The sequence below is a fragment of the Vipera berus genome (genome assembly GCF_964194415.1).
Source record: "Vipera berus genome assembly, chromosome: Z".
NCBI classification, from domain to species: Eukaryota; Metazoa; Chordata; class Lepidosauria; order Squamata; family Viperidae; genus Vipera; species Vipera berus.
Genome location: NC_138205.1, coordinates 92,807,457 through 92,824,482, shown reverse-complemented (window position 1 = coordinate 92,824,482; position 17,026 = coordinate 92,807,457).

The following is a 17,026-nucleotide window of genomic DNA, read 5'->3' as shown; positions in this document are numbered from 1 at the left end:
CCATACCTATCCCAAAAGTATTACACTTCTATAATGAACAAGGGTATATTCCTTAGTTTAACTTACATTTCTGAAGAATTGTAGTGCTTAGCTACTGTATATAGGAGTCTCTCCCTGGAGTTTCATCTGGCTGGCTGGCCCAGAACCACACTTTATTTTTATTTTTAATGGGCTTAAACAAAATACTTTCTTGCTTGGGAGGAGTTTGGAGTGATGTTTACCTATTTTAAAAGGGACGGGGTGGCTCAGTGGGCTAGGACACTGAGCTTGTCGATCAGATGGTCGGCAGTTTGGTGGGTCAAATCCCGAGTGCCGCATAACAGAGTGAGTGCCTGTTACTCGTCCCAGCTTCTGCCAACCTAGCAGTTCGAAAGCATGTAAAAATGCAAGTAGAAAAATAGGGACCACTACGGTGGGAAGATAACAGCGTTCCGTGCGCCTTTGGCGTCTAGTCATGCCGGCCACATGACCACGGAGACATCCTCAGACAAGCGCTGGCTCTTCGGCTTTGAAACGGAGATGAGCACCAGCCCCTAGAGTTGGAAACGACTAGCACGCATGTGCGGGGGAACCTTTACCTATTTTAATGCTTCCATTACATTTTTATTCTATGTTCAGTCACAAAATAAAAATTGAACTATCCATTTTCAGCAATCACAGAGAACCTTCTGAATGCTGACAAAAAGGGGGGAATATATGGCCAGAGCGGATGCCTCTTTGCTAGCTCAATAAGAGTGCAGTAAAAATATATTCACTGTATAAGAAGTGGCATTTGAGTCTTTCCTTTACCACTAACTCATTAGATGGTCTTAAATAAGATATCCTATTTTTTTAGTTGCAATCCTTCCATTTAGGGGATAATAATGGTTCTTATTTAATACGTTATGAAAATAATGTTTGTGTAGTTTTAGAATACGTAAAATAAGACTAATGCTCAGGTTTTTATTTCTATTGTTACACTCAATAGATTTTTCCCCATGTGATTTGTTTCTTTAGAATAAAGAAATAAAATCAACAACAAAGAACTACATAAATCTACAACTGTATTCGTTAAAGCTCTACAAAAATTCTTGGGTTTCAAAGTTAGATTTTGAAAAGCCTGTTTACCCTTTTGAACCTCATGTATAATTTTAATGTTATGACCACTGATTGCATTATCTGTTAAATTTTGCTTGTCAAAATTATCTAAACAGGAAAAGGATATTTAATGCTTTATTTTGATCTCTGTAGCTCCTGGCTGTATTTTGCTGTGCTGCAGACATCTCCTCTCTGCAATCACGCTTAGACAACATAGGAAATCAGAAAATGAGACAGTTATACAATAACCTGGAAAGAGTTCATCGGTCACAGAAATGGCTAATGTCTGCTACTCTAGGTTGGCGGAGGTAGTTAATTTTATAGCACACATCTGTAAAATGAAGAAATCCAGGTCAACACAACTAGAAAAATCACAGCCAACCAGTCACTTTAGCTTAGCTTTTAAGAATATGACACAGTATATGCAAATTAATCTTGTTTTAAGTTTTAGAACTAAGCCTGAGCAAAAATGATAATATGTGTGTGTGCTTGTGTGTGTGCGTGCATGCCTGTCAACGGAGATCTTTCTAAATCAAAAACGATGTTAATCTTCACTTTTTACATCTGTCTTTCTTATTTGTTTGTTTGTTTCACATCTTTCCAGGCAGCTGCAATCAGCTTCTTGGTAGCTTACATAGAACGTTAAAAAAATATTCAAACCTCCATAATACAGATTTCAGTAACAGTCAAAACAACAGCAACCAAATATAACCATACAAGCAATACAAACAGAAGTTAAAGATGTGTTATAAAGTCAAGGGAAGGCACTCCAAAGCAACTTTGTCTTTAGTAACTTCCAAAATATTGAAAGAAGAGAACTAGCTTGACCTTTACTGGGAGGCTATTCCACAGTGTTGGAATTAACCATGAAAAATGAATACCTCCTCATTTCAGCCCCCAAACCTCATGAAATTTATTTATTTAATCTGTATCCCACTTTTATTGTTTTTACAAATAACTCAAGGTGGCAAACTTTTCTGGTATGCCGTCTTCCTCCTATTTTCCTCAAAGCAACAACCCAGTGAGGTGGATTGGGTTGAACTGAGAGAGGGTGACTGGACAAAGATCACCCAGCTGGCTTTAATGGCCAAGATGGGACTTGAACTCACAGTCTCCTACTTTCTGGTCTAGTGCCTTAACAACTGGACCAAACAGGTCATATTTTAGACTTGTTCAAACTGGCAGTATAACAGAGTTTTCCATAACAATATCTCCCTTTTTTATTCCTTACCAAGTGAAACAAAGGAATATTTAAGTCCTGTCCAAGAGTTCTATACCCAATAGGTAACATAATCATATGTAGTTTTGGCACAGCTTTCGTGCAGTCCTGGTAACTTCTAATTACAGTTCCTAGAAATGGGTATCATACTTTCCTGCCAACTTGAGAATACATTCCCTCACAACAATAATAAACATTATGAAATAATAGCATAATTAATAAACCAAAGACCTGACTCAATACCCTAAAATCCCAAGAATTTTGCTTCATTGCCCTAACAGAGAATCAATTAAAGCTCCCTATTAATTACATTGGTCCCTTCATGCAACTTCAACCAATAAAATGTGAGTAGAATCTAATAAGATAAAAATACTATTAAAGAGTAGTTCCAGATTCCAGTTAGTAGAAAATATGGTTTGTTTGAAAAGGCATTGGACTCTCAGATGCATTGCTTGTAAGTATTCTTTGATCCACCATTGTGATGGTCCAGTGTCATGGAGAGCCAGGTCTGACTACTTTGTTAGGAATGGACTTTCCTGAATGACTGTCTGGGTTTGGATTACTGTAATATGTTCTATGAAAGACTTCCCTTGAAATTGTTCAGAGGAAAAAGGTCATACATTGGTGTTGTTGCTCAGTTCTGAGTGGCAAACAAGGCTAGATTTCCCTTATACCTGCTCTGTTCTAATGCACAATGCAATGTACAAGGTAATCTGCCCTAGTTGACCAGATGACTTCAATATTTTGTCATAATCTGCTGGAATATGTTTCCTGACATAGGAGGGCCTATTCGTGATGAAGAATAACTGTGAGGGGGTGGGACATTTGCCCATGGTAGGGTTTTGATAGCTTTTGCAGTCTGCCATCTCAGAAAATCATGGCATCCAAACAAATGGAATTTCATCAACTGCACCCAAGATTGAAACTGCAGAGATCAACACCACAGATGAATACCAAATCAACATCTGAGACAGATGATAAATATAGATGATAGTTAGGTAAAGGTAAAGGTTCCCCCGCACATGTGTGCTAGTCGTTTCCGACTCTAGGGGCCGGTGCTCATCTCCGTTTCATAGCCGAAGAGCCAGCGCTTGTCCGAGGACATCTCCGTGGTCATGTGGCCGGCATGACTAGACGCCAAAGGCGCACGGAACGCTGTTACCTTCCCACCGTAGTGGTCCCTATTTTTCTACTTGCATTTTTACGTGCTTTCGAACTGCTAGGTGGGCAGAAGCTGGGACGAGTAACAGGCGCTCACTCTGCTACACGGCATTCGGGATTCAACCCGCCAAACTGCCGACCTTCCGATCGACAAGCTCAGCGTCCTAACCCACTGAGCCACCGCGTCCCTTCAGATGATAGTTAGATAGCTATAGATCAGGGGCTTCAAATGTGGCCCTTTTATGACTTGTGAACTTCAACTCCCAGAATTCCTCAGCCGAGGAATAAAATGGCCAAGTTTGAAGATCCCTGCTATAGATAGATAGATAGATAGATAGATAGATAGATAGATAGATAGATGATAGATAGATAGATAGATAGATAGATAGATATTGTATTTTTAACTTAATGCTGAAAATAAGCACACTGTTGTTTCTTTATAATTATCTCCAAATCCAAATCATAATCCTAGGGGGCATCCAATGTCTAAAAATAGCACAGCCTTAACATTTAAATCAGATTTTGTAGATGCTCCTGCTAAGAGTTTGCTGCAACCTCCTCAGAGCTCAGCCTTCCCTTATAGCAACTCCTGGGCAGCTTTCACCTATTTTGGCAATGAAGTGACCCTCATCTTTTCCTTTCTTCTCCTGTCATGCCCAAGTACTCTCCACTAACAATAGAAAGAGATTCTTTAAGAAAGAATTAGAAATCAGTTGTGGAAGAAAAGTGAATATCAGTTGCAGAACCATCAAACCATGAAACCAATTACTGGTCTGTCAGATTCAGTCAAAGAAATCTAGGGGTCAAGTAGCCTAACTCTACTCAGATCAAATTTCAGACAAAAATACTAGGGAAAGAAACAAATATGCTCTGGACAATTTTGCCACAGGATCAGTTACACATTTCCAGTAAAAGCTGAAGCCATAAATTGTGACAGCTCCATGTGTTCTCACACCAGATTTACCAAATAAAACTCTGGAGAACACCGTAGAACCTCACTCAGGGAGGAGAAGTGACATGGATTTATTTATTTATTTTTGGGACTTATATGCCGCCCTACCTCCCGAAGGACTCAGGGCGGCTAACAACAATAAAATACAACGATACAAAAGTTAAAAAGAATTAAATTAACAGCCCCAATAAAATAAATTAAAATTGAAGTTAAAAATTAAAAAAACATTTTAAAAACCCTATAGTCAGTCCAGGTCAGCCTGATGGAAAAGAAGTGTTTTAAGGCCGCGGTGAAAGGACCAGAGATCCGGGGCCATCCGGAGCTCAAGGGGAAGTTGGTTCCATAGGGCTGGCGCTCCCACAGAGAAGGCCCTCCCCCTGGGGGTTGCCAGCCGACATTGTCTAGCCGACGGCACCCTGAGGAGGCCCTCTCTGTGTGAGCGTACTGGGCAATGGGAGATTGTTCCCGGCAGCAGACAGTCCTGCAAATATCCCAGGCCTAAGCCATGTAGGGCTTTAAAGGTAAGTACCAGCACCTTAAATCTCGCCCGGAGGACAACCGGTAACCAATGCAGCTCATGCAGGAAGGGTGTAATATGGGAGTATCGGGATGCTCCCATCACTACCTGCACGGCCACATTCTGCACCAGCTGGAGCCTCCAGGTGGTCTTCAAGGGCAGCCCCATGTAGAGAGCATTGCAGTAATCTATACGGGAGGTAACGAGTGCGTGAGTGATGTACGTAGGGCATCTCGGTCCAGATAGGGGCACAACTGGCGCACCAGGCGAACCTGGGCAAATGCCCCCCTGGCCATGACTCCAATATGATCTTCAAAACTGAGTCGTGAATCCAGGAGGACGCCTAAATTGCGTGCCCTATCAACGGGAGGAAACACCTCTCCTCCCATAACCAAAAATGGAACCTCTTGGACTGAATGAGATGCTGGTACGTAAAGCCACTCAGTCTTGGCCGGGTTGAGCTGGAGCCTGTTTTTCCCCATCCAAATCTGTACCGCTTCCAGGCAACAGGACATCACGTCGAGGGCATCACTGGGTTGGTTCGGGGTAGAGATGAAAAGCTGGGTATCATCAGCATATTGATGATACCTCACCCCGAAACCACAGATGATCTCACCCAGCGGCTTCATATAGATGTTGAACAGGAGGGGCAAGAGTACCGACCCCTGAGGCACCCCACAACTAAGGGGCCTCGGGGTTGACCTCTGCCCCCCTGCCAACACTGTCTGTGAATGGCCTGAGAGGTAGGAGGAGAAGCACCATAAAATGGTGCCTCCCACTCCCAACCCCTCAAGACGTCGCAGAAAGATACCATGGTCGATGGTATCAAAAGCCGCTGAGAGATCTAATAGGACCAGGACAGAGGAATAACCCCTATCTCGGGCCCACCAGAGATCATCCACCAGCGCGACCAATGCCATCTCCATGCTGTACCCGGGGCTGAAACCCGATTGGTATGGATCCAGATACTCAGTTTCCTCCAGGACCAAAGGGAGCTGCCGTGCCACCACGCTCTCAACAACCTTCGCAAGAAAGCAAAGGTTGGAGACAGGACGAAAGTTGTTTAAAATAGCTGGATCCAAGGCAGGTTTCTTGAGGAGGGGCCTTACCACCACCTCTTTCAAGGTGGCAGGGAAGCACCCCTCACTCAAGGAAGCATTAATAACTGCTAGGAGCCAGCCTCGTGTAACCTCCCGAGCCGCATAAACCAGCCAGGAGGGACACGGGTCCAACAAACACATGGTGGCACTTAATTTCCCCATGATCCTGTCCACTTCATCCGGAGTCACAGGATCAAACTCTTCCCAAATGTTCTCGGCCAAACTCATCGCTTCCCTTTGCAATGTTACAGGTGGAAATCTTAGGCAATTTAGTTTAGAAAATCCCAAACCATTGTTAAATACTGTATAAGGGGAGCAGATACCAAAAGGCAGGGCTTTTAATGATAAACTTTATTTATCAGTGTAAACCTTTATATACTATTATGTTTGTTACTATAGGATTTATATTTTTAAAGATATCTTTTCCTGCATGGTGTTTCAGGTCAAAATTGAACAAGTGGTATATTTCCATTTCAGCCCCCAGACCTCTGAAGATGTTACTTGTGGTGGCACTTCATCTCATTTTTTAAAAAAATAAATCAAAACTGTGTCAAGGCAAAAGCTGTGAAAAATGCAGTAAAGATGAACAAATCAACAAAGCAAAATACTAAATGTTATCATTCTTTCAAACAACCTTTAGGAGAAATCTGCATTTATAAAATACACAAGAGTACAGATATAGAGTTATTTTTAAAATAAAGGGCATTGAAGGTAATGGGATAGCTAACTCCTCAAACTTATTTAAAATAATATTCCTGCAGTTCTAAACAAAATTATACATGTTCTTGCATCCTAAACAAAATTACTAAAAGTCTCATGATGTAGAACTTCTGCATGATTTATTTTAATCCTGAATCAGCATGTATAAGATAAAGGCAGATAAACTACAGTTTACTCTGTTTGAATTTTATTTTATTTATTGATTTAACAGGAGTTAAGTCACATTACTGTATGAATAAGAGATTATCAGCTTTTACTGCAGAAATGTACAGTTTGCAAAATGATATGGGCCTTTTTTATATTGGAAATAGGTTTCTTTTTATGCTTTCAATTGTCTGTGTAATTCCTGCAGTTTTGTAAATGCCACGGTGATAGGCTAGAAAGCAGAAGATCATAAATTCCAAAAAACCTTGCCAAGAAAACTGCAGGGACTTATTCAGGCAGGTGCCAGGAGTCAACACTGATCTGAAGATGCATAAATATATACAAAAACCTAGCAATTATTACCAATAGCAATAGCACTTAGAGCTATATGCTGCCCTATAGTGCTTTACTAGGGACGCGGTGGCTCAGTGGGTTAGGACGCTGAGCTTGTCGATCAGAAGGTCGGCAGTTTGGCGGGTCGAATCCCGAGTGCCGCGTAGCAGAGTGAGCGCCTGTTACTCGTCCCAGCTTCTGCCAACCTAGCAGTTCGAAAGCACGTAAAAATGCAAGTAGAAAAATAGGGACCACTACGGTGGGAAGGTAACAGCGTTCCGTGCGCCTTTGGCGTCTAGTCATGCCGGCCACATGACCACGGAGACGTCCTCGGACAAGCGCTGGCTCTTCGGCTTTGAAACGGAGATGAGCACCGGCCCCTAGAGTTGGAAACGACTAGCACGCATGTGTGGGGGAACCTTTACCTTTACCTAGTGCTTTACTAGCACTCTTTGGGCAGTTTACAATGTCAACATATTGCTCCCAACAATCTGGTTCCTCATTTTACTGACCTCAGAAAGATGAAAGGCTGAGTAAACCTTAGCTTGTCAGGATCGAACTCCAGGCTGTGGGCACAGTTAGCCTGAAGTACTACATTCTAACCACTGTGCTACCAGAGCTCCCTTCCAAACAAAAAATAGCAAATCGTATCAAAAAGCCATGCAGAAGTAGCCATTGAACAGCACTAGAACAATAGAAGAAGGTAGAAGAAATTCACTGAAGTCAATAAAGGCCGAAAACGTGAAGGTGAGGCAGGGTGAGGAATGAATCCCAGCAATGTCTCCAACCTCTTCATCAATTCCTTACCTGACTTTACCAAATTTGGAGAAAAGGAAGGTTTTATTAAACCTATTTGGGCATTCAGCTAAACATGTGCATCATTCATCCTCCTCCTCCTCCTCCTCCTCCTCCTCATCATCATCATCATCATCATCATCATCTTAGGCATTGTCTATCCACTGCAGGATGAATGCCTCTTTCTCTTATTTCCAACCAATGTGTTCTGAACTTTTTTTTGCCAATTAGGTCTGCGATGCTTGCTGATGTCATCAATTCATCTTGTTTTGTGCATCATTATGTTGCCTTTGTATCCCACTGACTCTGCCATTTTCTCTTCCCATTCCTCACCTGCATCTAGAAGTGTTTGCTTAACTACATATAGAGCTCTGTGTGCAGTTTACTAAACCTGAGCTCCAAATATGAGTATAGATTACCTTCAGACTTTTTTATTTGGTCCCTGGGTTGACCCAACATGCTTTACTTGTTTGGACTTTAAATAAAAAAGGTCTTTATTTCCTTTTCAGATTGGTGTAGAATCTAAGCAATATAGATTAGCATTTTGTACAAATACAACCAGTGGAGATTTACACAGTAAATCAATGTTAATCATGCACATTTATTAGCTTGCATCATTGGAATCAACATGAGGGGTTCAGTAGTAGTAACAGTAGTAATAGTAGTAGTAATAGTAGTAGTAGTGGTAGTGGTAGTGGGGGGGGTTGAGGAAGAAGCGGATTTTCACCCTTTTTAAGCTGTCAAATATTTGGCAACTATCTAGTTGTTGTTTTTTTGTGGTGAAATGTCAAATGAATCTTAACAGTATGAGAATTTTTGTTGGATATTGCCCACATATTATGCTGAATAAACTTCAGAGATTCCCATACAGAAACATTTCAAAAGCAAACAGGAAAATTTTAATACTCATTCCTGTCTGTCAACACCCAATGGCCAGCATGGGTGAATTGAGCCCAAAACCTAAGCAATTTTGATAGCTAATTGTAAAAGACAGCTGCATACAGATCTGAAGTTTCCTGTTGCCAGCTGAAAATCTTCTCTATTCCCTTTCCTAAAGTCTCAATTTCTCTCTGTTCATCCATATGCCCTGCTTTTGATCTTCTTCTGAAGAGTGTTGTTGAGAGGAAAAGAAGCCTAAAGCAATATTCAGCTTAGGGACGGACCACCATTTATTGACCTCCATGAAATTGTTAAGAATAAAATATCTTGATTTTGTTTGCTATGGGAGCATCATTGCTGTTTTGGAGAAACAAATGTAACACTGAGAAACAAAAAAGCGCAAAACAACTTGGCACATCTAGCCCAGTAGATCAGTTTCCATCTTTAACTCACATCTGAAAAACAGATTTCTCTTTAAAAATCCAACATGCTTTGGATATCTTTCTAGGAGTAAGTACCTCAAATGTTTGCTCCTGATAAGTTCTTTTTTGTTAAAGTTTCTGGATGCAATTCAAAGCCCTGATTATTAATTTTAAAGCTTAAACTGATGCAGCACCAGAATACCTCAGGCAACACTTTGCCAGAACTTGATCTGCCATCCAGCCTGGTCATAAAAAATAGAATCTGCTGAAAGTTCCCTCCTCTTGTCACATTTGGGGAGCATGGGTGGCATGACAGGCCTTCTTTGTAGTCCTTCCCTCTTTTGGAATACTCTCTGTGGAGTTCTCGTTGCTCTCTCATGATGTTACCTGTTTGGGTAATGAAGTGCCAGCAAGCAAACAACGAAGCTCAGAGATATTTTGCAGACATTCTGCACTTTTTATCTCTGCTCCCAGTGTTTGTTGAATAAATAGAGGTAAGGGTTGGGATAGCAAGTATGACCTCAAATGGGAAGGAATAAAAAATCAGAATAGCTTGTATAATGTAGTTGATCCTCTCCAAGACAAGTGAAAGGTATCCCAAGATAGATCATGGAGTTTATCTCTACTTGTTTCAATGATTTTCATTAGCTGGACTGAGTGGATCCCATTATAGGGCTATCATGTATGGCAGACATGTCAAACACAAGGCCCGGGGGCCAGATCCAGCCCGCTAAGTGGTTTTATGTGGCCCACGAAGCCATCCTGGAAACAGTGAGGGAACGGCTCCCACTGCCTTGGCCCTGGCCCAGAGACCCTCCTTCTGCCAGAGATCCTCAGATCTGTCCCACTTCTGCCCAGGCCCTCATAGGCACCCTTGATGCGAACGATGTAGAGCTAGCCATGCCCACCCAGTAGGCCATACACACTCTAGCCACCCCCACCCAGTAGGCCACACCCACCCAGGCCATACCCACCCGGCCCCCTGAGGGCAACAGCAATGCTGATGCGGCCCTCAATGAAATTGAGTTTGACACCCCTGATGTATGGGCTTCAAAACTCTAGGTAATGCTAGGCAGCAGTTAAAATGGTTTTCAGCACTTTGCTACCATCTAATGGTTATCTGGATTTTTGAAGTATAGTTCTGGTAATCTAAATTTGTAACATAATTAGAGTTATTTCAGCTACTGCTACATGGCAGCAGTTAGCCAGGTGTCTTTCTGGATCGATTTAAGAAACCACAGACCCAAACTTTAAGAATGCCATTCCCTCACATTTTCCCTATGCTGCTTTGAAGATGCAAGAAATGTGGAGTACCAATCTTTTAAATAAAAACAATGCCAAAACAATGGCTTTTTCTATTCTGAGCTTCTTTTCCTGGGCTAATAACAAAGTGAATCAATGAACGAAGGATTTTCCAATAGCTTATTCAAAGCCTTTTAACTGTTAGGAAACAATTTTTGCTTGTTGTAGGAACTTTCTGAACCATCAGGCCTAAAAAGGTGATCTTGTTTAGCATTATATTTCTCGCTGCCATTAGCATACCTTGTCTTAAGAGGAATTAACAGCTAAGATTTTGGGGAAAACAAACAGGAGCAATTTGCCCTATATCTCTGAAGAACAGGGATAACTGATCCAAATCCAAACTGTCCTGAACCCAAATGAACAGGTGTGCATTTCCATAATGGCTGACACGGTCAGAGAGGATGTTTTGTTATGTATTTGGAAACAAATTAGCAATCTTCCTGCTCCTTGTCCTGATGATTGAAATAAATTACTTTTTTAAATTGCTAAGCCGGTTGACCCATCTGTTGGCCCATGAATGTTCAGATTCTCCAAGGGTTTATTATTCGAAATAATAACTGCCATATGCAACCGTAAACAATTCTTTTACAGATGACTGAAACACTCTGTGTTACTTCTGAAGGCAATTTGCGAAGCCATTCATAGCCTCATAAAGAATCTGCCCTTCCACAAAACTTTCACAAAGTGATGCTGACCAGTTTATATTAATAAAGAATATCTCATTTCTTTTCAGTAAAGGAAGGTGAAGCTAGAGCAGAAGGCAGGAATGACTGAGTATCCATTTCCTCAAGGGCAGCACAAGGTGAGACCATGACTTTGTGCAACTTCATGTCCCTCACACTGGCTTCCAGATCTGGGTGGGCTTACTTAAAGTCACATCTCTGCAAACAGATGCCTGGATTTCAAAACCCACAGTAAAATAAAAACAAGATGATATTACACCAGCAATTGTTTCCAAACATTCAGCAAGCTGGGTGAAGTAGCTAAAACTTGCCAAAATGCTGTTTGAGAGGAAGGAGCTATTTCACTATATCCCTCAAAGATAATTGAACACTGGCTTGTTTCATGGCAAAGAAGAAAGACTACTTCAATGCTCTCTTTGCCAAATCACCTGCCATTAGAAAAAAATAATACCAATTCCAATGTCCAGCCTGGACTGCAAAAGAACTCTGAGAAATGCAATATCCCTTCAGGATTTAATGTGGGAGAGGAAATTAAGATGGAAATTCTAATTCTTAATTTGTCTACGTTAGGTCAGATTGGTGATTTCATGGATACACCATTATTGCCAATAATATGGTTTGCCATTTTTTTTCTTTTTCTGTTTTTATTTTTCTTTGTTACTTCCCAGTTTTGCGTACAGCCCTAGTATTTCTTGGTGGTTCAAGTACCATACAGGTCTAAATCTTGCTTTGTTTCTTGAGATCAGCCAAGATAAGCTGGGTGTTACCACCTGGCTTGGCATTAGCATTTTACTGATTTGTCTGTCTTGTGAAAATAAGAATATCAGTTGATTAGCTGCCCTTACAGTGATCTCATATCTGTTTAATATTTTGTTTCTTCCATGCTTAACAATTCTGGAAAGGCTATGGATTTGTAAAAACACTAGAGTTCTCTTCCTGCCTTCCAGAGTTGGACGTCTATATATGTTAAACTTTATTCTTTGAAATTCCATTTAATTATTATAATTAATAGGCATTTAGTCAACAAGACAACACTTTTAATAGTAATATCCATATGTATATTCTCTACTACCTAAATCTTCCACCTATCTTTTTTAGTAGACTTCATTTTTATTATTAAGGAAAAAATGTTTCTTCTCTGTCTTGTATCTACATGCTATGGAAGAAAATCTACCACATTTCCTTTCAGAAAACAAAAACCTGTGTGATTTAGCTTTTCCATGCAAACATTTTCTAAAACACTGGTCGTTTTTGGTTGTTCTCATCAACTGACTCATTTATTGATCAGAAATATTTTTTATTCCTTTCTCTAATCAATTCTATCAATAAAATCAATAAAAACAAAATAGGAGTATAGTATTGACTGCGTGATACAAAAAGGAAAAGGGACAGAGAAGGAAGAACAAACAAAACACCAACTTTAAATAAATGGTGTTCTTTTCAGATTCAGTTTATCATTAATGGAATATAGAGGAACTGATCCTTAGCTACTGTTGCCTGCTTTTCATCTCCTGTTCCTTTACCAGAGGCGTTAATAAAGGAATAGCTGTTGATTGAATAATTCTTTTATCCAACCCATCTTTTTTACCTCTTTAGATTGAGCAACTGTATGTACATATTGACTTCTGACTACAGCCACATATGTCCAAATTAAAATTCTCCTTTAAAAAGCTAGCACTGTTTGGAAGAAAAATACATGATTTTATGATAGCATAATTGAACACTATTTGCTGCCTTTCTTGCAGTTAAAATACCTTTTTTTTCTCTCTGCCTTTTCCTTCTCTGGGCTTAAGTTTTAAAACTGCAGTAAGCATAGCTTAAAATTCAATAACATATTTAGAGAGGTCTCAGAGAGTACAAGAAAGGGCCTTAGCCCACTGGATGTAGGTTTCCCACTGCTGATCAGTAGCAGATTTCTTTGGTGCTCATGTAATGGTACTTCTTCTCCCTACTCATTTGAGACACTGAGTTTGCTGAGACTCTGCTAAGCATAAGCTGACCCTTCAGTTTGTGCATCCCAGATTAAACTATCATGTGAAGGCTGGGATTTTGTTTCTTTTTTTGTCCACCAAACAGTTTTCCCTAGTAATCAATTGCATAATCACAAGGATTTCTGTGAATGCATTCTACATGATATATCAATACAACAGATGGAACTAAGTTGTTGATTAGTAAAAAAATTGCAGAACCTGCTTGTGAAAGTACATCTGCTGGTAGACAAATACTTTTCAAACATAAAGTCCAAATCAACTATTATATTAATATATCAGCTATAACTATCAATTAGCATCGTGTACAAAAAAAGAACAAGACTCAAAAACTGCCTTCACAACCTATTGCCCTTGATATGTGTTGGACCACAACCTCCAGCATGGCTGCCTGGTACAATCAAGGGAACCAAAATACTATGCCTAGTCATATAATATTCTTTCCATGCTGTTATTGTAATACCATCTCAAAAGCAGGACAAGAAGCAACGGATGGAAACTAGTCAAGGAGAGAAGCAACCTAGAACTAAGGAGAAACTTCCTGACAGTTAGAACAATTAACCAGTGGAACAACCTGCCTCCAGAAGCTGTGAATGCTCCAACACTGGACGTTTTTAAGAAGAGACTGGACAGCCATTTGCCTGAAATGGTATAGGGTTTCCTGCCTGAGCAGGGGGTTGGACTAGATGACCTCCAAGGTCCCTTCCAACTTTATATTATTATTATTATTATTATTATTATTATTATTATTATTATTATTATTATTATTATTATTATTATTATTATTATTATTATTATATTATCTACAGTATTGTGTATTATATATGGTATTGTTATGTGAGACATAAGAAACAAGGAATGCTGAAGTGTGCATTCCTTAAATTTCAGCTTTTTTGATCTTCTTGTTCTTCTATTAACTTCATAGGTTCTTTTATATAAGAACCTTAGATGTTCTTAAAGCATTTTATAACAGTGTCAAATTTTCCATTTAAAAAGTTAGATATATATTATCCTCGTGCTAGACCTTTGTCCTTGCCCTCTCCAAATCAATGCCAACGCACTCAGTATTCTAACAAAGACTATAAACCACTGCCCATACAAAGTATCCATGACTTGTTCATGATGTGAACAATAACCCATCATGAATCAGGTACAGATGTTTAGACACTGATGGATGCTTCATGGAAAACACATGCTTGTTTCTTGATCTATTTCACTTAAGCATTTATCATGTGTAGATGTGTCACCACATCTTTTTTTTTCTCTTCCAACTTCTCCTCTATTCTTGAATTCCCTCTATGAATAAGCAAAAGCCTAATGCCACACTTTGCAATTGATAGGTTTACCAAAATTAATTACTTTCTTTAAAAGAAAGGAGAAGTAGGTTATTAAAAAGGCATAAACTGCTGCTCATGACATGATGACTTATTGGGATCTTCTGAGTAGCTAAACAACTAAGCCTATTCCTGAGCTGATTTATGCTTAGATGAATTACCTTGCACACAGGAATCAAAAAATGTGTTGCCATAGAAATCAAAACTAAGCACATGAAGTAGTGCAAGTAATACCCACAACACAAGGTTCCAAACCAAAAAGTCATTTGCAGCCAAGCTAAGACTTTCATTTGCATAAACAAACCAAGATAGTCAGAGTGCTTTCTTTATAGTACTGGTTGATCATGCCTCTCTCTCACAGAGGAGGACTATCATCAGTGAAACTTTGTCACAATTTCCCCATACAGTCTTTCTTTCTTTCTTTCTTTCTTTCTTTCTTTCTTTCTTTCTTTCTTTCTTTCTTTCTTTCTTTCTTTCTTTCTTTCTTTCTTTCTTTCTTTCTTTCTTTCTTTCTTTGCTTTCTAGGAGAAAGCATATATTTAGTCCAGAGGTAAGCCAGTCTGAAATTTGGCAGCACAATTATCAAAAATGAGTAGTCTGGCTTCCACCTGGAAATGCAGCTTTGCCCAGTCTTGGATAGCCTCCAGATGTATGGAATTCCCCAGACACTATAGCTTTTGCTGAGAATTCTGGGAGTTGAGGTTCTCACAGTTAAAGAACAGCTTGGGAAAAACTATTCCAGTGTAAGCCTTAAATACGCTTAATACAGTTAATAAATAAAATTCACTCCACCCAAACCTCTCTGTATTCATGATGCAGCCATGCCCAATTGTACTAGTTTCCACCTTCCTCCAAATGCATTAAATGTGATTTCTGACCACCAAAAGCTTGTTTTCAACAGAGACTGAGCAAAGATTGGATTGAAAGATCTTCAAAATATAGAAAAATCTACATTTTTCCTTTCTTGATTTTCTCTCCATTTATTCCTTCTTGATTCTTTTCTACTTTATGTTATCTGAGATTGAATAATTATACATGTTGCTTATAAGATATAATTTATACTATCCAACCCCAATCATATTGGCTAATAGATGTTCAACGTTTGTAGATGGCACCATGTTGAGAAGAGTGATTTTACCAATGATGTGCTAAATTTAATGCTGATAGGGAGAGAAAGTAAAAAAACAACACCAACTTTAAATAGAAGTTTAAATAGTGTGTTCAGTCAAATCATTGGTCTATTCAATTCTATATTGTCTATGTTGCCAATATTCTTCAAAATCTTAAACATGAGCTTTTTTAGTAATAACAAGCAATGCCACAATTGCATGTAAATACTTCCATTGAATTATGACATTCCTCTCCAAAGTCCACTAATGATACATTTGTAATCAATGAGATTCATTCATAATTCATACTTCCCAAATGTACGCAGCAAGAGTAAGATGCTTCTTACTACAGAGATTATGAGACAATGGGAGAGTATTATGTTGTTTGTAGGCTATTTGGTTATAACAGAATATAACCAACATGATTTATGGGAAAAGTTGGATTCTCTTGTTTTGTTAAATGGTAAAATAATAGAGAACTATTTTTGTGTTTCATGTTCAACACTAGCAGCAATAGTATGTGAGAGAAAGAGAGGAGAGGGAAAGAGAGTTTGGCAATCCATTTCTCTCTACACATTCATGCACACTTAACTAAAATCTTACCATCAATATATACTATCCACAATATAAGATATCCATCAAGAGGCATTTATGATTTGACCGTGAATGTCCTTTGGGAAACCAAAGTCTCATTGAAAACAGCGAGATGCAGATCCCTGAGCACAAAGACTAAAGGGATTGGGTAATAACTGTAACGCTAGTACAGTTACTAAATTGCTGCTGAAGGAACCCAGATGCACCAAAGACTGGACTCTAAAGAAGTAGAGTAAAACTCTGCAACCATCAAAAACTAGTTGTGTGGTGATAACTGGAACATGGATAGAAATTAAGTGTAAGAGTTGTCCAGAAAAACATAGTAGGGCAATAGCTGACAGATAATGCAGTTCCTCTAAGTAATAAGAAAATAACTCTATAAAAATAAAGTTGTACCCACTTAAGTATTTTGTTTAGAAGAGCGTCATGTTGATCTAGTCAGACCAATGAGCACCTTGACAGGAATTCCAGCAAACATTTAGATTCTTAAATATAAGAAGCTCTCATTGGTCTAAATGAAGTTCCAGAATTTCCTTATTCAAAAATAAGATGTAATTTATTTATTTTTTTAAAATGTGCAACTTTTCTCTTTGCAACCTGCAAACGACTATCTTCTCTGCAACCTACTTTATTAACATTTGCTACCTGAATTTTTAAAATAGAAATTGGAGAACAGAGTTTTTCTTGATTAGAATTA